The sequence below is a fragment of the Scomber scombrus genome, chromosome 12 (genome assembly GCF_963691925.1).
Source record: "Scomber scombrus chromosome 12, fScoSco1.1, whole genome shotgun sequence".
Taxonomy (NCBI): Eukaryota; Metazoa; Chordata; class Actinopteri; order Scombriformes; family Scombridae; genus Scomber; species Scomber scombrus.
Window position 1 is genome coordinate 23543257 of NC_084981.1, and position 24333 is coordinate 23567589.

General features: G+C 39.9%; 1 protein-coding gene across 1 annotated transcript in view; it reads left to right on the forward strand.

Annotated features, from left to right (window-relative positions):
• Positions 1-796: 796 nt before the first annotated feature.
• Positions 797-24333, forward strand: part of peli1b (pellino E3 ubiquitin protein ligase 1b) — a 42310-nt gene continuing 18773 nt past the window's right edge. Inside the window, exon 1 of the mRNA XM_062430385.1 lies at positions 797-849. The gene's annotated coding sequence lies outside the window, so the exon portion shown is untranslated. The remainder of the gene's footprint in view (positions 850-24333) is intronic.

The window sequence follows — 24333 nt, forward strand, 5'->3', positions numbered from 1 at the left end:
ATATTAATTTGAGCATCTCATTATTTTGAGATACTGTACTAAGTCATTATTTTGTGATAGTATCTCATTATGTTGGGATACTAAATCATTATTTTGAGATACTATGTCATTATTCTGTGATAGTATCATTATTTTGAGATACTATGTCATTATTTTGTTACAGTATCTCATTATTTTGTGACAGTATCTCATTACTTTGTGACAGTATCTCATTATTTTGAGTCAATATTTTGTGAAAGTTTCTCATTTGAATGACTTACATGATATTATTTTATCACATTGGTGGAAATGGGCTTCCATTATCAAAAATAAAGTGAGGAAAATAATTTAAAAGTTTATTCTACACTTTGTTCATTGGCCTATAAAAAACTCCAACTCCCAGACTGCTTTGTGGGGACGTCGGCGTGCGTAGTCTCCTCCCACAGCGCGCAGCCTCTCAGCTCAGTGTTTACGTTGAGATGCTCACAACAAAGGACAGCGCACCGCAGAGAGCCTGTCACTTAAAATGAAGCACAGTGGATATTTATCTTTATACGGTCAACATTTCTAACTCACAGCTCCTGAGAGAAACAGGAGCACACATTACAAAACCATATTTTGCTTTCCCTTTTTTAATTTTTTTTTAATTCATAGCACGGGTTTTTATTTTTTCGGGTAAAGCAGCCTTTAAGGGAGAAATTAAAATCCTTTTTTTATATATGTGTGTGTAAGTGTGTGTGTGCCGGTTTAAACGCTAGCTAGTGTGCTACCAGCCTCAGCAAGTTGGGGGAAAGCCAGACAAGACAGCGGCTTGTGTGGAGAAGCTGCACCGGAGGACGTGAGGAAGAAAGAATCGACATTTATATCGCAGTGAGTACATGTTTCACAGTCACACCAGCGATAATAAGACACCGCAAACCATAATAGGGCGAAGTGAGCGCTAGCCATAGTGTTTTGTGGTACCTGCTTTGTCCTGCTTTCTGCTCCGTCACCGTTCATATATCATTTATTAACACATTTTATAATAATAATAATAATATTAATGATAATGCACGAGCTCTCTCTCTCTCTGTGTGTGCAGGTAAGTCATGACAATCAAGGGGTGCTGGGTTTTTAATTTTTTATTGTGTGTGCTGCAGCTGCAAAGTGCTGACCTGCAGCAGACACACACACACACACACACACACACACACACACACACACACACACACACACACACACACACACACACACACACACACACTAAAATGCACACACTTATGCACCTGTTTGTGCTCTTTCTTTATCACAGTGGAAATCAGAAGCTCTATAAAGATAACGCCTCTGGTGAGCAGCAGTGGCTATATGTGTGTGTGTGTGTGTGTGTGTGTGTGTGTGTGTGTGTGTGTGTGTGTGTGTGTGTGTGTGTGTGAGAGTGTGTGAGAGAGAGAGATGCAGGTATTAGTTTACATCACTTTCAGTCTCCATGCTGACCTGTCACTAAGAGGGGTGGGGTGGAGGGGGGGGGGGGGGGGGGGGAGAGGAGAGGGTGGGAAAGGGAACATTGCCTGATAAGGAATTAAGCAAATGCACAGACTCTCTCCATTACTAAAAGCTTGATTGCCAGTTAATGACTTCCCTCCCCTCCCTTTCCCTTCTGCCTTCTCACTATCTCCCATCTCATTGTGCTTTCTGTGTCCCTCACCCCCCTTCTCTCTCTCTTTCTCTCTCTCTCTCTCTGTCTCTCGTTCCTTTCCTTCCCCCCCCCCCCCCCCCCCCCCCCCCCCTCCCTTCCCATCCTCCACCACCCACCCTTTTCTCTTCTCTCTGTCCCGGTTGGTAAGCGATGATGTGATAAGTTCTGCTCCTGATAGAGATCACACTGACTCCCCCACCGCCCCTCAGTCTGTGTTGGAAATGTCACAGTAAAGAAAGACAGACAGACAGACATTAACTCCATCTGTGCCTCGCCACCGCCGCTGCTGCTGCTGCTCCACCAAGATGCCCCTGAGCCTTAATTCCATTGTTTGCTTGTCAGCGTGGTGATTAATCAGGAAACTTTAAATGCTGACTGGTCGTAGTGGTCGATGCTTTTCATTCTTTCAGCTGACTTTACTCATTAACCAACTAAACTGGGCTGATTTGTATGAGAATAGACTTTCAAATCATATTTAGATGCCTGCTGAAGTATCGATGCTAGAAGCTGGGCAACTTTGTTACTTCTGTGTGCTTTATAAGCAATGTGGCAGGTTGAGACTGACTTTTTTCACATATTATGTGTGTTTTGTGGCTGTTCTTTTTACATTTTGAAAGTTAAACACAGAAGAAAGTAGCATTAAAAGTGTGGAAGTGTCCAAAATATAGAGGCACAGATGCATATTCAAGCAAACATACAGTCAAATTCATGCATAATATGCGCTCCGAAGTTCTGTGTTGCAACTCCATCCTGTAACGTACAACATTTCAAAGTTTAGAAACGTGTCAAATGCATGAAGAATGATTTAGGAGTAAACTGGATTCCTGCAGTAGATAAAAACGGTGCAGCTTTTGTACTTGTCGGACTTCACCCGTTGATATCAGCACCGCAACACTTTACAGTTTTATAATACGTGATCGGATTGTATATTGCTTTAATTATACTCCACTCGGCAACTGTGCTTACAGGGTATCATTTACTTTGACACATTAACAAAGGTGGGATGGTCTGCTTTGTTTCATTACTGAAAATGCTACTATTCTCTCTGGTCTTACTTGTTTCACTCACTGTAATAGAAAGCGGGGGATTGTGATGAGAAGACGGTTTGCAGTGGAGATAGCTTTGCCAGATGTGTGATGCTGAAAAGGAGAAGACAACTAAGCCTTTTTTTTTAGAGGCATCAGAGACATGTAGGAGAAAACACAAGCTGACCAATCACAGTTCTCACGGTCCTCATGTCCCTGTGTCTGTGTCCCATCTTGGTAGCCGCTACAGTCCTGACGTGTAGTCACATTTTTGAGGAGGTTTTGAGGATCAGCTATGACGGCCTCGGAGCCTGCCATACGGCACATAGGGACAGCCAAAGGTAACCCCTCAATGCAGAAGTATAAATCCAGCCTGAGAGTGACCAAACAGAGATGAATCTGCTGCAGAGAGCTACACAAGAGTCAGATTTCAGCACTGATATCAGCAAAAAAGGCAGGATAAAGAATCTCTTTGTGCAGACTATTTATAGGCTGCAAATGGTGATAACTTACATTTGTGAAGTGTTTGGGACAATGTTTGCCCTGCAACAGGGGAGAGAGTGATATGTGTGCGTGCATGTTTCTGTTTTCACATTTGCTTTGGGTGTGTTGCCTGCAGGCATGTGTGTGTGTTCTCCAGCATGGTTTAGAGTCTCAGTTTCAGGGAGGAAACTGGACTCGATGGTGTCAGACAGGAGTGCAGAGAGAGCTCTGATGTCTTAATGGAGGCTCAGTGCTGCCTGTATCCTTAGTAACCCAGTCTGTGGGGACTCAGAGAGGCCTCCCAGGCTCGGCCCAGGCTGGATGCTGAGTTACTGCCCAGGAACAAAAACCCCTCATAACTCGGATTTCATCAATTATTGCTAAAAGGTTTTTATTTCAAATTAAAGATTTTACATGGTCCCATTTTGGCTCTGTAAGATATGTGATCCAGTAGCCGCGTGAAACTCATTTAAAAGACTGTAATATAATTACAGAAGTGCTGGAAATATGGCTTATAGCAATATTTACATTTTTGAAGAGTTAACATTTGCATTTATCCATTTTCTGGATGGAAAATGTCTAAAGTGCTGCAGTGTTTACATTAAAGGTTTTTGTTGCAAAATATCATTTTCACTTTTGTGTCTGTGCCTGTTTTTGTTCATTTTACAACTTTATTAAACAAAGTTTAAATATATATACAGTATATACGTTTTAATGATTTGCACAAGTTTCTGGAGGTCTTCCAAATCCTAGTGGTAAGATGGCACACCACATTACGCCTCCACTTCCTCATCCCACCCTCGTAAAGCCCCTAATATGCATATTTAGCCTTCAAATTTGAGGGTAGGAATTGTTAATTTCAGGCAACAAATGTCTACTTTGTTGCAAAAGCTATTCATTTAAGGGATTTTTCCCTTGACATTGTACCTGCTGGGGTCTGTAGTGCAAACTGTGAGGAAACCCACTTTTATTGCATATTTGCTCAAATGGAAATAGATGAAAGCTATAAAAAATCATGCCAGCGGTCGGTGGTTATCTTCTTGGTGTTGAGTTTGTTTTATATTCAAACCAACGAATCAACAACATGCCAAATGTAAAAAAAAAAAAGGGTCCGTTTGCACCCATTGTATCCATGTAGTGGAGACCTTCGTTTTGGGAAGTGTTTGCATTTATCTGTGCGTGTCACATGCCTGTGGTGTGTAGTCTCATCAGGGAGAGCCGGCGAGCTCAGCGGGGGTCCACTGGTGTAATCGTCGGCACAGCTGAGCCGCAGATTTCCACCCGCTGTGTGCGAGGAGCTTGGCACCCTCCTCCTGGTCCGGCTTACTCTCTGCTGGGCTGGTAAACAGGCTGAAGTTTGTGGAGGGAGATTACGTCTGTCATGGAAAGTGGGTCAGACAGTGGGCACGTTTTTATGGCCTTGTTTCTGCAAGGTAAGGAAGAAAAGGAGGAGGAGGGGGGCATTAAACCGCCAGCATTTTTCCATAGTGTTGCTCGAGGCAGTTTGTTCTCGGTATAGTTCTCTTATACTCTTCCTGCTATCAGAAACATTATCATTCAAGTTTCCATGTAGGTTCACTTATGAGGCATTCACACGGAAACTTAAAGGACCAGTGCGGAGGATTTTGTGGCATGAGGTTGCAGATTACATCGTCTCTCCCCGTCCAAGCATGTAGGAGAATCTACGGTGGCTGCTAAGCTCACAAAAACATGAAAGGTCCTCTCTAGAACCAGTGTTTGGTTTGTCCACTCTGGGCTACTGTAGAAACATGGCTGTGCAACATGGTGGCCTCTGTGGAAGAGGACCTGCTCCCGATTATTTTCAGGTTATTATACACTCATTAAAACATACTATGAATATGCCAAGTCTGTTCCAATAGATGCCACTCAATTCTACACACTGCACCTTTAATTAACTACGAGCCTTCTTCGTTGTAGGGATGTAAGGACACAAATATTCAGTTAGTGACTTATTTTGGCTCAGTATGGACCAAATATTACTAACACAAAAGATAAAGCAAAATTAGGTCTTGCTTAATCCGCACAAATGTTTGTACCGTTTCAGTCTGTGTTTATTCAGCTAGCTCCGACACGTCTTTGGCCCAGTTTGCATCACTTTGGGCATCAGTTTTCCTGTGGCCGACTTGCACGTCTGTCTTCATGCATATGCCCAGTACGAGGAGAATCACCAGTTTTAGCATTTAGCTTTTAAATGTGGATGGAGAGATTTGCAGAGACTGTCAGAAATGCCTGATAAAGCTCAGTACGTGCTGAATTCTGGTTGCAAAATTATCAAAATTAATGATAAGGAGTCAGGAGTGCTTGGTTGCAGGGATGCAGAGTCAAGTCTATAGTTTGTTGTTGATGGTGAATTCATGTTAGGACTAGAATGAGCGTAAAAATGACGTATATTCATCAACGAGGAAAACAAACTCCAACCAAGTCCCTCCATTTTCCTTCAGTTAGTTTGTGGTTTTAATAAGATGCTTCCTGTCGGTCACCACACATCCAATTATTATATGAATTATGTAAATTCAAAAGTCAGTTTACTGTAAACTGCATACATTATGTAAATCAGGTCTCCTCAGAGTAATAGCATTAAACGGTGCATGTAAATGTACTGTGTGTGTGATGCATATAAGGACTGCATGGTGAAAGAGGGCGATACAATGCACATTGTACAGTGAATATACACCTGCACAGTGTCTGAATGAAGATTGTAAGATGATGTTTAGTCCTTTTTTGTCTTTATCACACAATCTGTATTGCTTTTGCTCTCGTGAAGAGAATTATTTATTCAAGGAGCTGTTTTAATGACATTTTTATGCGCAAAAGAAAGAGTGAAGAAAGGTTATAGACTGAATAACAGCTGTAAGAGATTTGATCTCTCAGTGCTGTACTAAAAACCTCCTCTGTTCCTGGGATACTGTCGCTCAGCCTTCCAGACCCTTCACTGCCTCTCCTCTTATTATTTATCTTTCACAGTTACCTAATTTGTATTTGTCTCTTTTCTCCTGTTGTTTGTAAGCTGTTGAAAGTAACGTCAAGTCTTCTCTCCTGCTGCCAGTACCTGAGTCAGACAAGTAAGGGCGGAGGAGGAGGAGGAGGAACTAAAACATAGTGAGGCTGTTCAGCCTCTTTAGAAAAGCTGTTGGGGAGTTCACAGTCCTATTTGGCCAGTTTATGACTTTAACGGTAATCCAGCTGAATTTATGAATAGGATCCTTATTTGTAAATGTTGGTTGAGCTCCGGGAAAATGTTCGTTAATGTCAGGGATGTGCTGACACATGTAGAGCTGAAGTATACCGGGGGGAAAAAACTACTAACATTGCAATGTTTTACTTCCTTGAAATAAACAGTGTGAGATTTAAAAAAAAAAAAAAAAAGGCCACATTTTCACCATTATGCTTTAAAGTCATGTAGCAGCATTTGGAAAGACAGGAAGATAAAAGATTAAAATGTAAAACTAATTTATTTCTATATAGATGTGAATTATTATTTTTTTCTTTCTTATCACTTATTTGTATAGCTTAAATTATTAGTCAATTAGTTAATAAACACAATTAACCTGCAAGACAAGACCACTTCTAAAATTTGGGGAAATACAGCCCAAACCCACCCAGCTGTTAGTAGAGCAGAAACCCCCCCGACAGTAATTTATGTCCGAAGCAGCAGGTAGAACGCTGAAATTTCCAGATGAAGATAAAAAGCTATAAGCTATAAGCTGTTAGCTGCTGTACTTTTCCTACTTTGAATGATGGATGATCGGCATCTGAATCTGAAAAAAATAGCAAATTGCTTTCTTCTTCACCTCTCTGTTGTGGGTGTATTCGATACCTCCGCCCACAATCTTTTGCTATGACTTAATTAATTTCCCTTGGTTTCATCGGTATCTTACACTTTTTCAAGCAGAAACTGAAAGCCTTGTTAAGGTTATACATATAAATCCTGAAAGGAAGGTTTGTGAGGGCGTGTATGTGATCTCTGTGGTTTCCTTGCTATGTAGGTTTTTTTTTCATACAGGCAGCTTTAGTTGAAACTCCTGATATAATTTGCCCTCCCAATCCCTTCCACAGAAACACACACGCACTTACACCCTCTCAGACACATACTCATATGTACACACAGACCTGTAATTATCAACTCCCCTCTGATCATGCATGATTGCCATTTCCTGCCTCACTTTCCAACCTTCCTGTCTCAAATGAGCTTGTCTGTACATCCTTACTTAAACAAAAGGTCGAGTGTGTGACTTATTAGGGCTGTGGCTTCCCCCCCCGGGGAGCGCTGCCATTTCTGTGAATACTGAGACAGACAGGGTAGTACTTGCTATTAAAAAAATCCATTAAATAATCAAATCCTGAAGGTGCTTGTACTCAACACCCAAAAAACCAAAAACAAGTTTCTGAAATGTGAAATGTAAGTGGAGTTGAATAAATGATTACACAATAGGTGAGACTGTTAAGAGAAGAGCTAAACAAACTTTTAGTTGTTTTTATCTACAGAAATGTTAACAAAGTCTGTTTTATTTTAAAAAGTGTTGCACAGAGAGACAGAAGTCTGAGACTCAAGCTCTGCCAAAACCCAAACTGACCCCTCTGAAGCCTGAACGCTAGCTGCGCTGAGCACAAGCTTGTCTCATTTAGCCGGACAAGAGACTAACGATTACAAACTATCACCAGGTGCAAAACAATTACACCAACACAGACTGTTCCCATTCCCTCCCCAGAGAAAGGCAAACTTCACCAACATAGCAGGGACCCAAACAGGAACGAGTGGTGAACGAAAATATGAATCAGCCTCAAGCATGCAACCGTAGAAAACTGAGACTGTGGCCTGTCCAAACCCTGTCCACCAGTTTTCTTTCCCCCAACGTTTTATAGGTACTGTAAAACTGACTATTAGTCTAGGGTTTGTTGTTTTACTTCATGCTGTTTTTGGCATTTTATACCACCGTCCTGACTGTTATAAACTATAGCTGGTCTCTATGTGAAATGATGTAACTTAAAGAGGGCTTATTGTGCACATTTCCGAGTCTATACCTACATATATATATTCTGAGGCTCTACTGGAATATCTTTGAATGATCTACAGTTAAAAATAGTCCTTTTTTATCTTTTAGCAACTTTTAATGATTGGTTATCTTGCAGAAACTGTGTCTCAGCAGACTCATGGTAACCTCTGCGATTACATAAAACGTGTTGGAGCCCAAATCTGATCTGAAATATGTGAGTGAACAACATAAACCACCTGTGGAACAACAACCAGCTCTTAGCAACTATCTGACAGCATCAGAAAAAGGAAATAGAGGCAACACTGCAAACTGAACGCTCCGAGACTTGCAGAGAGCATTTCTTAAATATCTTCACCTCAAATCTAATGACATAATAACATTATAAAAATTACAGAGATATCACAAAAACAATTATATGTCCCCTTTAAGTGTTTCAACTGCACCAAAGCCCTACAAATCATTAATATAGGAACTCAAATCATGATTAATTAGACTATTCCCATGTTTATATCCTACATAAGTTGCTGTGGACCAGGTGTCAGTTGTAATTATACCATTCAACACTATAAAAGCTAGTTAACCCAGAATATTTAAGAATATCCCAGAATATTCAAGTTACATTAACCCTAACCTACAGTAGAATTTAACTTTCTTTCATTTTTATCACAGCATTTCACATCGTTCATGATGCTTATACAGTGGTATAACTGTACAAGCAACTCTGTGATCTCCAATGCATTGAAAAGCAAGTGGCTGTAAAAGATTGCTGTAACATAACTGTGTAACAGAAGAGCAAAACAACTCCCTTAAAAAACAAAATTAAAAAACAATTAATCAAAAAGCTGGAATTAGTCTAATTTATTCTGTGGATTTTAAAGGGCTTTTAAGTTCAGGCGGACAGCTTACATGAAACAGCGTGTTTGAGCTTTCTCTAAGTCACGCAACAACATGTGCCATCATTCATTTGTCAAGCAGACATAAACTGGCTAAAGGCTGAAGAGACAGAAAGCAGAACAGCACACAGAGAGAAAAAATCTGCAGCCGTTGTTGTCTCAGTCTAAGCTGAATCTTTATATCTCATCTCTGCTCTGTTGTACACACCCAATAATGTAATAATGTCCTGAAAATGACTCGTAAATGTTTATATCAGGTGTCATGTAGTAAGTATGTAATGTACGAATGCGTATGTATACCTCCTTCAAATTAAGTGCTGCTGAAAGTTATTTTGTTGGAAATCTGTGTCATAGAAAGTGAAGAGGAAGGTTTTGGGAACAGTTAGCCCTCCAGGAGCTTGTAGTAGTGTTATAGTGGTCCATAACCCAACTCAATAAGACCAGGATGTTACATGTCCTTCAGTTTCTGTACATGTACACACACACGGCTTTGTGGTGCTCACAGTCTGCACTTTATCTAATAGTAATCCAAATGTGGAGCTCTGGACTGAAAATGAACAAAGTATGAAGTTATCAATCAAAAGCATTATATTATAAAGAAAAAAAGGGAAAAAAAACACCTGAAAATGTAATAAATTCCCAATAATTTAATATTGTATTACATAATCGGTAAAAATGTTATTACAGTCAGGATATTTTATTACTTTATTGGTCAGGTTATTACATTATTAGGTTTTATTACATTTATCAAGTTAAGTGCAAATTTTATTACATTTTCAGGAAATGATTATTACATTATTGGGTGCTATAAGCATTGCTATGGCTATATTAAATTCTTAAAGAATGACACATGTTGATCTAAATAACACCTTACAGTAATGAGGTTTCATCAGACGCTTTTCTCACTTACTTCAATTATTCAGAGCTACAAACCTGCTTACAGACTTTAATATGTATTTTAATAATAAATAAGTAATAACTAACAGCGATTTAGATAGATTGTGTTGTTTTCCCAGCTGCACTGAATCATGCTGAGCTCACTATTCACTCTCACACATCTCTACTACACATACTGTACACTCTGTGCTGCTGTACTGCGCTTCCAGGAAGGTCACATTGTGTACTTTGTGCAATCAGGAGACAGCGTTTGGCTTCAGAAGCACTTGATTTGTGTGTTTGACTGCGTGACACACATGTATGTTTAGGTGTCTGGTCCATGTGCATGACTGCACACATTTCACTGTTTGCACATGCATCAGCGTGCGGCTGCATGTTCAACACAGGCGCTTTGTGCTTAGATGTCTGCGCCTGTGTGCATTTTTGCGTGTCTGGGACCTCACATGAGATAGTGTCTTGTTGCACGTCTACCAACAGTACTGTTTGTTGTCTGTGTGCATACGAGTGTCTGTGTTCTTCCCACTGAATCATTGATGAGACTGTAATCCGAACACCGGCCCTCCTATTTCTTTCCCTACCTTCTGTCATCAGTTAGCCTCCTCCCTGTGCCGCTTACAGGAAAACCAGCAGGCTGCCCTGACAAAGCACATTCAGGGGACCCTGGAAACAAAGCAAACCAGTAACTTTTAGGGTTTTTTGTCATTGTATTGTTGCACACTTACATGATCAATCTGAAATGGAAAACAAAAATTACTCAGCTTTTTGGCAGTTCATCGTGTCATAACACACGTATATTTCCATATTTTCATGCCACGGCCTTAGTTTAACTTTCTGGATATCAGTACATCATTCTGGTGTGGTCATTGTGTGCTTTTAGGCATATAATTAAATTGAACTAATTAAACTATCACATCTTTTTCTAAAATGTTTTTCTTACTGTCAAAAAAAAAAAAAGATAGGGCTTCAACAATTGGTTGATTAATAGTTATAGTTAAAATAATAGTTATATTAATTGACATTGAAAATGATTCTTAGTTGCAGCCCTAAAAACTGGCTTTCACTGGTTTATTGATTTCTTACTGGTGCCACTGGTTCATGCAGTCACATTAAAAGCACTAAAGAGGAACTGGACAAAAAGAAGACGATCATAATTGAATAAAAAAAAAACAGAGCACAGTTAGGTTTTACATTTAATATTTTGGGAAAGAACAGATGTTCTTAGCTTGATAAGTAGACCATGATGTAAATTTTAGCAGCATTATGTAATGTAGGACTGTTTTCTGAATATGTTTGAAGAATATGCCAGTATTTCTCTACAGATCAGGGTCTTCATGAGTCTCAGGTGCTTTGTGTTTATACAATTCATGTCTTCCACTCCTCAGACAAAATGCGCTTTATTGTTTTGGTCACTTTTTCGAGAATACAGGCTTACTGTAATCCTTTCTTAATTTAAGGCAGCCTAAGTTAGATTTCGGGAAGTCTGATGTACACAGATATTCCAAACCTTATTCATAGAAAAAGAATAAAAACAGGAACCGTCGCTGTTTTTAATTATTGGTATTTATTACAGTCTGACTAACAGCGGAAATATGGACACAATGAGATGACAGGAGACTCATTTCACCTGACATGTATTGTAGTAGTTCACTGAGCCCCTAAGCCTCCTGACCCCAGATACAAGTCCGGCCATCCAGCACCTCAGGCGGAAACTGAGGACCCTGTTTTCGGTGGGAGTGGTCCTGGATACTGGATTCCTTAGAGATGCCAGTCTCTCGGAGCCTGCAGACTGGTAGTTTGTTTTGATGAGTTAATTTAATTCTCAGCAGGAATTTGGCGCCAAAGGGTCCGACTCCAGTCTGCTGTTTTAGGAGCCGGCGGGCGGAGGTGGGAATGGTGCTATTGTGCACTATGGAAGGTCTGGGTCTGTGTGCACTTAGCGTATTTTTGCAGTTTAAAATGTGTATTTTTCTTAAAAAAGGGGATCACGCCTTGCTTGACATGTGATGCTCACATTTTGAAATCGATCAGAGAGGTGCGATGTGTGTTTGCTTTGCAGCAGCCTAAAACCTTTGATGGGACGTTTCAGCGTGCGTCCTCGTGGGTTGATTTTATGTAGTTTGAGACCCGAAAGGTTATGATGCCATCTTCACCATGTTCACATCTGCTTTCAACAACACAGCGGGGGTTTACATTCCTCACCTTGTTTCTAATGCTCAAGTCCTTTTCCTGACCTCCTCCACATATTTCATGCCTCGCTGTTTATAGCTGATGAGTGTGAGTATTGTTGTGGCAACGCTTCCTCGGGTCAAGTGTTTGGCATCGAGCCCAAGTGGATTATTCTAATCGGCCTTGTTACCAACTACTCCTTTTTTCCATTATAGCCACAGCTACACAGGATCCTCTTAAAAGTAGCTCAGCGTAGCTTAATATTGTCTACTTCGGTGTATGTCGACTCACTGTGTTGGTAACAGCACATGGAGAAGTGGTCTGCTTTGTGTACCAGTTTATAAGCCCTCTGGTGCAGGCTAATGGTTATTCCAGAGAGCCCAGACACCACAGAGTGTGGATGTCTTGTAATATGTTTCTGTAAAAAGGGAGGAAATGTAACCTACCACTCATAAAACATGACAGATGGGCCAAAGCTAATTAATTTTTTATTCACTATGTTACAGAGCATGTGTGCACCATCCTGAGTAAGCAGGATGTTCATCACACAGTAAGTCTACTGTTTATTCACATTTATATTTACGGCACTTGGCAGATTCTCTCATCCAGAGTGAAACACAGTTCTGCTGGACGTTTATGATTCACACAAACAAAACAGAATCACATCCACTGAAAAAACATGTTTATCAACTAGTGTAGAGCTGAAACGAACAATTATTTTCATTAACAATGAATCTGCTGATTATTTTCTTGATTAATCTTGGAATATATAAAAAATTGCCCTTTACCAGGGTCCAAGGTGACGTCTTCAAATGACTTGAACAGTCCAAAACCCATCAATGTTTGTATTACTAACCTGTATAGCTGAGAAAAGCAGCAAAACCTCACATTTAAGGAACTGAAACCAAAGAATCATCAGCTTTTTAAGTTTGAAAAGTATCCATTATCAAAATACCTAGTGATTATTTTCTCTTGATCAAAAAATCTATTAAACGACTAATTGTTGGAGATCTACCAATATATGTCTGTAGATGATTTATGTGCTAGTTATTCTGGTTAGGAATACAGCTTTTCATTTTTCATAGATTTTTTGGTAAAAGGTTAATACATACACTTTACAATCTGCCTCTCATTCACACATGCTCACACACCAATCGCCACAACTGACCGACGCTGCGGTAGCTTTAGGCTTCAGTGTCTTGGACTTGTGGACAGGATGAGCCGAGGTTTGAACCACTAACCCTACAATTGGTAGACCAAACACTCCTGAGCCACAGCCGCCCCCTCCTTGAGGTGTGTGTTTCTCACCGCGGTGTCATTAGGACAAATCCAGAGGTTACACTGACCCCACTGCCTTTTGTCCTGAACCTGCATATTTACTCTATCTGTTGCCTTCCTTCCTCTCAAAGGATGTATCATGAGGGCTCATGTGATTCTGGCATGTTTCCATCCATCTCGGTGTAAATATTGAACCACGCACACACATACACACCCTTACACACACGAGTCACACTGGAGGGTACCTCTAGGGACCATTGAATATGAGAAGTGTGCCTGTCTGTGAGTGGGGAGGGAATTGGGACTTCCTGTGTGCATCGACACGCTGACTCTATGTATAAGACTTTAGAGCAGACTGGCTACAGGCGTGTCCACGGTTTCTGCGTTTTAGCTTAAGAATAATAAGTAAAATACTCAAATGAAGCAAAATGAAGATGTATTTAAATCATGCGTACGTGCACTCTCACTCTACATTATTCTGTTTCCTTTGTCTAAGCTCCAGCTCAGTTACACATCCCAGGATTTCACACTCTGGTTCATATTGATAATGCAGTCTTATCTCTATGTGTACATGCAGCTGCAGTTTCAGGAGATGTAATTCACGCTACATAAATTTTCTAACGTTGCATCAGCAGTGATTTTTTTCCCTGTCGTAAGGTCCTCTGTTGGCTTTTTTAGTTCCTCTGGATGGAAATGGTTCGTGTGCCAGTACACACTGCGGGTTTTAGTCTGAGACAGAAGACTGGAGTTTCTGGGTGATCTGGTGCGTGAATGGAAATGACTCTGATCATTTCCACATTGAAAAGTTTGACATTTCCCGTTGGAGTCAGCAAAAAGAAACAAGAGGTTATGAGTTAATTGCAGTTACATCTCAGCACATATTAAATCAAACACGCTAAAATCTTTATGGTTTAGTTTAAATTTGAGAAAAAAGGGATTTGGACTTTCAAAAATGGAAAAAGGTGTTGTGAAGCCCTGATTCTGATACACACCATTAAAAGAAAGTGAGCAGGCTGGAAAATTAACACTAGTCATTTGCCAAAAACTGGCAGTGTGTGCTGTCATCCACTCAGTTTGGCAGGTAATCAAAAGTCCTCTGGAAGGTCTCTGTTCTGTAAATCTGTTGGCGACTGTCGTGATGAATGAAAAAAGTAGTTCCTAATCATCTTGAGAGAAGGAAACACGACAGTCATTTATCACCCCGTTATGAATCGTGCGGTTTCTTGCTGTACTTTTCGGTCAGTGAAAACCGCAACGAAATTACATTTTTCTATTTAATGTCATCAGCTAAATAAAACTTGGTCAACTTCCAAGCTTTTGTTTATTGCAACCCATTGCACTCTCTGGGTACTCTGGATGTCAGAAACAAACCATGAACTTAGTGGACTCACTGGAGCCTGTTTCTAAAGCACAGTGTTGCAAGCATGAGAACTGTGGATTGGCTTTAGTTATAATTAATGACATCCGCAGTAACATCCTGGGTCAGCCAGTGATGTGAACGGAGGGCACTTCTCCTATAAAACTCTATATTTCAGCAACATTTTGCAGGTGCACCGTGCGTTTAAAGTGCTGCCGTACTGAACTATACTTACTTGATGCAGAGCAGATGTGAAACGTATCTTTATTTAAATTGGATTGCTCTGCTAAGTTTTAATGCAGCACCACTTTAGGTTGGGAAAATATTTACATTAGACTCAGATGTTGGCGGATACCGAGTATAAAAGTTTGATGTATGTGACAGTATGATGTTAAAAATAGTAATCATAATAAAAAATTGTATGTATAGAGTGCTTTTTAAAGACTTTACATGACAAGTCAAATAAAACATTTTACAGAACTCAAACGAAAGCTGCAACGATTACTCAATTAATCAATTAGACTGACAGAAAATGAATTGGCGCTTCTAAAAAGGTGAGTTTAGGTAGAACAGACCAGAAAGGAGGGTTCGGCTGTGGAGAAGCCCAGGTCCAGTACTTGGTCCTAGATTGTGGGGACAGGAGGTCGGCATCAGATGAACATGAGTGAGATGGTGGAGGGGTTTTGTGAGGTTGGAGGGGGGCCTGGTTAGGTTTTAAGCATCAAAGTACTGATGTAGAAGTCTTTTATCATGCCTTTATTTATCAAGACAGTATGTGTTGCTTACCCACTTCAGTCAATTTCATTTTCCTCTCATGTCCCAGATGACAGGGGTAGAGTTCCTCCCTTCCCTTCCTCCCCTATTTCTTTACATGTCCTGCTATGCCGATGCCATCTGTTTTGTGTTCATCGATCGGGGCCAAGTTCGACCAAGGAGGAGACAGAATAGCATACAAAGAGAGAAAAGAGAATCTGGCGTCAGGTTTGCAAGCCCCCCTCCTCTCCTCCCTCCTCCCTCCCTTCCTACACCCCACAGATCAGTTTCTGAATCATCGGGCGTCTAATCTTCACTGTGTGCAAACCAATCCCTCTCCACTGACCCGTCCATGCAACTCTACACACTGGAGAGCAGTCCCAGGGTGTCTGAAAACGAGCTGGCGCCCACACAAATGCATTTCACTTACTTTAAAACGCAGAACGTTAAGACACACACACACACACACACACACACACACACACACTCAAATCAAAAGTCTCTGAATTACTTAGCCGTAATTCGTAGGGTTAAAGTATACTATGACTTGTTATTAAATGCTGTTAAGATTAAACTGTTTTCTAGACAAACACCACTTACAAGGATGAGGTTTATGGTCGGACGCATCAGTCATCCCTTTTCCTACAACCGTAAAACCTCCGGCATTATGTGCGGCATAATGCTCCACTTTAGTCACCATTTGGAAAAACAATGAAAGACATTCCAAGAAACTGTAGGAAGCCTTTCATCTCAAGCTCTCCGCTCGAGATGAGCCCATAAACAGATGACTTATGTCCAGACCCATAAGGCTGTTTTTTCTGGGATTTTTCTTCTCTTTTTTTTTTTTTTATCCTGCCATCGGAAAACTAGCTTCAACACAGAAGGGCCTCAGGCTTACATTTTGTTTTAATCACTTTATCTGTTGTGGGATTCAGTGTCCTGTTTAATGACCCTTTAACGCGATACTGCAGATAAAACTTGAGACCAGATAGGTTAACAGTAACGCCTCAGCACCTTGTTCAGCATTGTTCAGTCTGTGAATCTAAAAAGGTTGAAAATTTATATGTAACTGTTTATCCAAGGAGTTTTTTTTAGGGCTCTCACTAAAATAAACATCATGTCAGCTCTCCTCGGAGGTGAAGATGTAGTTTACGATAATGTGTACGTTTTATAAGTCTAATTGTAGATTTTAAACTCTTTAAACACCCTTTAAATTAATGGTGCAGCCTCTAATAATGTTTCACAGTAGTTCAAATAGCTACTGGAGACAGGAGCCCCTTTTTTAATGATGTCAAAATAGCTTGAAGCTCAAAGTAGGTTACACCCTCATCCCCGACTGATTAAAGGTCTTTTAAGGTGGAGTTTATGCTTGTGAAATTCTGACAAAAAAAGGAAATTATACACTGTAATTCTCTCCTTAGTCTTTTTGTTGAGACAGTTTCACATTATTAGGACTTTTCTCCTGTTAATAAGTTGGCGTGTAGTTAGAAATGTTCAAGTTTCGATAAGAAAAAATGTAATCCCAGCAATACAAAAAATGACGTGTGTGTGGGACATGTGGATGTTTTTGTCCTCTTTCCAAATGTTAATAAGATTTATTATCAACACAAGTAGTGAACAGTTCTTTAGGGACTTGGCCGGAGGTGCATTACATTGCGTCATATGATGACTTATGCATATTGTCACTGTGGTTAAAATTCAATATAAACATTTGCACTTCAGCGAAATTAATATTGTCATACAGTTAGTACAAAGCTGCACTTTAGATAGCCAAAAACTTCACTTTAAGCCTCCCGAGAGATCTTTTCACTCGCTGTCACGTTGAGATTTGACTCTACTTCACCTCTCTTCCTTAAAGGCTTGTTGGTTATGACTTTTCTCTTCCAATGAACAGAAATACTTTCCAAACAGGACACGGCCTAAGTGGTGAAGAGTTCCTCTCGGAGTGGGAACTTGACAAAGAAAGCTTTTGTTAGAAGAGGTGAGGTCAGCTAGATTCTTAGCAGCATGAGGTGGATCAGCTGATGCTCGCCCCTTCCCACCTCTTGTTTACCGGCTCCTTAATAAACAGCTGCTTCTTTTTCTTAAGTTGGCAGAGTCAGTGAGGATGCAGCAGGATCTGTTTTAAAAAAAAATCTGTATTAATTTACATGTGATACGTCTAAAATGTTCTCATTATTGTTAGTTTACTTTTAGCAGCATGTGGTTTTTAAAAAGCTTCATGCTCCCTGATTTAATGCTGTGGAGGAGGTTGAGAGGTTTAGGCTAAATGAAAACAAATTCAAGACGATGATACACATCTGCAAACAAGAAAAGATAAAACATCTCTGTAGTAGCAACAAAATCCCCAAAATAGCCCAAAAGCAGAAGCAGTAATGTCAAATAAAAGGACAAGGGAGATACAAATGACTGATTGATTATTGTGGTAATGATTAAGATCTTGTAGACTGATGACAGAGCTGCAGCAAATATCATGTTTTCCCTTAAATACTAATAGTGATTGTATCCATGTAACAGCATAATTACTGACTACACAAACAGTGACATGTGTTTAGTCTTTTCATGTGAGATTTTTTGCTGTGACATTATTTTACCTACATGGAAATCCCTGGGGTTGGATTCTTCTCTGTGCGGTAATCTAACCATTCTTGATTTAATCAAACTGAGGTTAGTGCCTCAAATGGAAACCTGAACTCTCACGAGAAGTTAAAGGTGGGCGGGTGCCACTGACTTTACTATAAACCACTACCTTTATCAAAGTAAAACACCCATACTTACTCCGAGGTCACTACTTGTCTTGATTACTGTATAAAATGTCAGAATATGGGAGGACAATTCATTTTTCCCAGAGCCTAAAGTAATATCTTCAAATTGCACTTTGTGTCTGACAAGTCTGCAAAATCTAAATGAACTTACACTGATATACAACAGAGAATAGCATCAAAATGTCATGTTTGAGAAGCTGGAATCAGCTAATTTGCTAAATTTAAAGCATTTTACTCAATAAATGACACTAAATTAGTAATAAAACCAAACCGAGGTTACAAGGTGCTTCACATAATACAATATACACAATTTAAAGAAAAAAACAGTGTACCGGAGTTGTTGAATTTGTGTCGAATTTGTGTCAGTAGATAATATTATGAAGAGTTGGGTTAAGCAGAATTAGCTTATAGGAAGTGTCAGAAAATAGTTGATAAGCCATGCTGAAAGACAGAAAACAATGCCAGCCATCATAGAGGGAAGGGGTGACGTGATATTGTTTAAATACGTGATAACGGTGTCGTTTTCAGACAATCTCTCCTGGTCGGCATTCATAGATTTTGCACTCAGCTGCTCACATGAAAAAGTGACAAAAATAGTTGTGTCAAGAATGAAAAAAGAGAGCCAGAAAAGGAAGAAGAAGGAAGAAGAAGGGGGGAAAAAAAGAAAAGAAGCGGGTGTGAATGTGGGATCGTCAGTTTTGGAAAGTTACAGAAATAGCCGGACGTAGACATAAGCAGATGTTTGCTTTTAAAGGGTCGTGAACCTCTGTTTTCCATGTGAATAATGTCTCTCCTCATCGCTCCCTACTGCACCGTACTGCTGTTTACATGCTTGGTCCTTGCTTTTTCAAATTTCTACATTATCTCACAGAGTGGCACTTTGCTGAGCGTCATTAATCCATTTAAAGTCCTGCTCTGTCCGTTATTTGTTAGATAGCAGTGTTCTTTGTAAATGTTGTGTCTCTTTGGTTGCTTTGGCGTTTCTTGTAACTTAATCTAATTCGGACAGTTGCCTAGAAGTGAGCATCACAGTGTAAAATGAGCTGTGGAAAAATGATATTCACACACACACACACACACACACACACACACACATTACAGCGGTGCAATATAAATGTATTAGTATGTGCGCACATAACACCAAGAAGTTCAACCATCTATTTGCGGTAAAGGGAACAAGCAAGTTTGTCGCAAGGGATGCAAAGATGAAACGACTGAAGAGGAGGGAAAGGAAGGGCGGAGAGAGACTTTCTGTTTTTGGAAAATTGTTGCTGTAAGCTTTTGAAGAACTTGTGTGATTCTTGCTGCTGAGTGTGCAACAGCTGGGGAGCTCAAAAAGCATCTCGCTCGCAAGCTGCTTATAGGAAACATGAAAGGTGTGAAACGTCTAAAAGCCTTAGAGTGTTTTGAGGATGTGGTGAGAGCCAGCAATACAGCGATGATTAGCTATCTGATGACCTTCTTGATGAAGGGCTTCAACAAAGATCACAGCAGCCACAAGTAATAAGATGAGCTTTTTTTTTTTTTTGTCCCTCTCAGATTTCAGGTAGTGATACCCGCACTAACACAGAAACACACTGTCGGCTTTTATCGTACTGTAGTTTTCAGACTATTGGGCGGAGTATCAGCAGCTCTGTCGTCATAACAAAACACAGTCAAAGTAAATGGATAACTCACAGGTTTCTGAACACATTCTGCAAACAGCTGGTCAATTTGCTGACACATTAAACCATTTCTTTCAAACAGGAAAGTAAATATGAGAACACAAACTTTTTAACATCATTAATGATAATGTCTACGCACACACCCTACAAACATAGAGGCAGGTGTGCTTCATATTGTTTAGCCCCACATTTCCTGAAAGCCAAAAACATGTCATCCCCCTCTGAGTCTATTCCAGGCATCGGTTATTATTTATTGATCTGATGACCTGCTTACCAGGAAGAAATTATTGCCGCTTTCCAGTAATGAAGATGTTACATCATATCGGTCCAGGATTATTTTTTTAATGTAATCAAACTTTGCTGTCCTGCCCTGATCTGCTGTCTAATGTGGGCCTTTTTTTGCTTTTTTAGTCACATTTGTGATCTGCTATTGTTGTTTTTTGTTCCTATTTGTCAGTTTATGTCAAACATTTACTGCTAATAAGTTGATTTAATTATGTTTTGTTTTTGTTAGTGATGTCCAGTTTTATTGTTAAAGCAAAAATGACACATGTTTTCTGGTTTCAGCTTCTCAGATGTGAGATTTACTGCTTCTCTGTGTTCTATGTGACCTTTGGTTAGGAAAAAACAGGCACCACCTACTTTCTGAGTAACCTTAACGGGCATTTATGATTGATTAATCGAGTCAATCATCATTAGTTGGTAGTAAAAACAATCTTTGATATCTTTTTTCTTATGTCACAAATTTATCATTGAAGCATCTTCCCATTTCTCTGCTGGAAATTGAGGATTTTAATTGAAGTGTGACGACTTACTTGAAAGCCCCGCAGGTACAAATACCCGCTTAAGTAGGCCTATTGCAAAAACAACTGGGCTAGTGTTAGCTGTCTTGTTATATCGATGTCAGGATTTAGAAGTGTTGTTACATGAGCTGACTGCTTAAGCTTTAAGGATTTGAATCGAGCCAATGGTTCTCGACTGGTTATGTATCAGGACCTACATTTTACCTCCGTAGACTTAACTGATTAATTAGCAGTTCCTCTTTGTCCACGGGGCTGTTATAGTATCTCCTGACCCATTTTAGGTTCCTGATCTACCAGCCGAGAAACACTGCCTCTGGTGAAGTTGTTTGTTTCCACAGAGCCGTGCCTTGTGATTCTGAAAGTGTGTCACCCTTTTGACTTGCCACAGCACTGACCTTTTCGAGCATTACACACCTTTTAACTCAAAATGAAAGCATTGTGCAGCAGGTTGTATGAACTCGAACCCTGCTGAGAACTCGGTGACATCTGGGAAGCACAACGGTGGATTGATGCAGGCTCTGCTTCTTTTTGGCGTATGCTAAATAGTACCGTTTGACAGGTTTCTCTGCAGATCAGCTGGCAGCGTGTTCAAAAGGAGAAGTGCAGCTGTTACTCTGCTTCCGTGTTAACATGAACACATGTGAGTGTACGTTCACCTCCGCCTGTTTGCATGTGTATTTGTTTGTCATGTGTCGTGCTCTGTTGGCAGCCAGTAGAAATGGCAGGTGTTGTCCGTGCCTCCTCGCAGTAAAGTTTTATGAGAGCTTTTAGAAGTGTGAGGTTGCTGTTCCTGCTGTCAGCAGCACGCTGTTACAATCCGTGACCTCGGCCAGCGAAGTCAGGCTCGCTGAGCTCTGGATCTATTGTTGTAGGACTGTGTGTCTCGGTAGCTAAGCAGCAGTTGGCACGCAGCCACACCGAGCTCTGTTTCTTGCAGAGTTGCAGAGACCGAGAGCTTAGTCAGGAACACAAAGGCACACACACCAAAAATTCTAAACACACACACCCATATCCTTAACACATGTGTACCAGGGATGCCAGTTTAAAGCAATTTCTTCAATTATGCTTCAATCATGTACATAACCTGTAATCTAAAATACAACATGCATATTTTTGTTTTGAGCAACTGACAAGAGATATTTTACAGCATTACCCACTGAATAGAGTGTTAAAATTAGGGGCTGCAACCTACAATTACTTTCTATATCAATTAATCTGCACATTACTTTCTCGATTAATTGATTCATCAATTAATTCATATAAAATGGTTGAAAATGATGAAACATGCCCATTATGGTGACATCTTCAAATGTTTTGTCCCATCAACAGATATCCAGTCATGTGTTAAACATAAAAGCAACAAATCGTCAAATTTGAGACACCACAACCAACAAACTTTCTGCTTAAAAAATTACTAAAATGATGATTCACTTATTAAAATAGTTGTTAAATAAAACTAAACTACGCTGCTCAAAATTGCTCCTGCTCCACTTGTTGTCGTCGTTATTTAAGTGGAGCTTTAAATGTTTCATAAAGGTTAGTTTTTGAGGGGAATCTTAATCTCATGTGCCACTAAATGATCCATTATGAACTAGAACAGAATGAATGAATGAATTATTCTGTGGGTGAGTTGATGTCCTTGAGCTACACATTGGAAAGCAAGGAGAAAAACTGTTAGTGGTGGAAGAATGAGTGTGTGTAGAGGCAGCTGATGTTTTTGTTGAGTTCTTCATAGTTGATTTTATATAGAGAGATAATTCATCCCTTTGCACTCATGTTTAATAACAGGACCCACTGCACTCAGGCTAACATGTCTTTTAGTCTTCAGTGTCTGGATCCATAGGTAAAAAATCAATTCCTGGCATGTTAGCCAAGAGCTCCCCTGACACTGTTGCCTGCGCGCGCACGTGAGTGTGTGTGTGCAAAGAGGATTTCACGTGCACACACAGTTCAGAGCAAAGTGTTTTAATATGCACTGACAATGCTGCATGTGTGTGTATGTGTGTGAATGTGAGATTAACCCCTTCTATCAGGGGAGCAGGTGGGGCTAAGGCTTACATGCAGTTTTGCAGTTTGAACACCCCACCCCCGCCCCCTCTTCTTCCTGCACACTTTTCCACGTCCTCCATCTTGTTTTTATTTCCACCATCCAGAATACAGATTTGTATATATATATATATATATATATTTATATATATATATTTATATATAATTTAGATTTCACCTTTTTAAAACTTATCACACAGTTCTCTTTACCAACATGTAGCTCAGCACATCCAAAATGCACTAATTCAACCGAAACGTATATCTCGACTCTCAATTCATGTAGCATAACGTTGACCTCATAACATAGTGACCTAAAAAAACACAAACAGTCAGCGCCTACTTTGTGCGTGGATTGTGCTACCTTACAGTACAAAAATGAGTCAAAAAGGATGCGGTGGCTTTCTTTTTGTAAAACTGAATGAATAAATTCCAGTAAAGCAATACGCTCTCTCTCTCTATATATATATATACAGTATATGTGTAGTCAACCCTGTTTTCTGTGCTTCTCATCCATATATCACCTCATTTCCTCTCTTTTAATACACCTTAGGGAGAATCGTTTTGCATGCCTGATCCATCCCTGCAAATCTTCTGCAGATATATTCAGGCATCCAGCATTTGTTGCATCCAGGAGAGAAATCTGATCATGAGGACAGAGGTTATAAACTTTTATGATTTTCCATAAAAAAGAAATTGTTCTTTTTAAGATGTAGAAGATTGTAAAAAATAGCAATCAAATTTATAGTCATTTACTGTTGTGTTAGGATTTCAACTCTTGTAAACGTGCAAATTAGTAAAGTTTTGGTGGTGGAAAACAGTTAATGAAACTTGACAGTTGTGGTCATTTAATGCATTTTGTGTCAAAGCAAAATGAAAAGTTATCCATAGTTTAGTCCTGACTGTGTGTTGAGTTTTGCACACGTAAAATCAGTACTGAGAGAAGCTTGTAGCCAATTTTAAAAACATCCTTCATCCTCATGAACTTTCACACAACCTGCTGAACTCCCTTCAAAAATGTCAAACAAGGTTGGTGGATGATCTAAACCTTTTTTTTCTCTTTTTTTTAACCTCACATGTATTGAACTGTGGTGTATTTTTTACTAAGCATTTCCAGCATTCTTTCACCTCCTCCCTCTTTTCTCCCTCTGACTGTGTTTAATGAAGCTGTTTATAGGTTCACAACTATACTGATGTTGTGGTGTGAAACTCTATATAAAGATCTATTATTAACACAATGTTAACACTTTGGGACAGTTTGCATTATGCTTCTGATAAGATCTTGTGTCATCACGTAATTTGCAAGTGAAGACTTTGTTGGTTCTCAAGACCAACGTCGGAAACTCCACAGTCACCCACCGTTTATGGAAACGGTATAATACTGGTCAACCCATCAGTCTAATTTTGTAGTGGTGCAAACACCTTATAACACCTCTATGTCTTGTTGAGTGGGAAGTGTTTGTATGAATGCACCTATACTTCAAAGCGGTGCCCGTCTTCAGAGGGCTCGTCTGAACAGTGAGCCACGCGTTATATG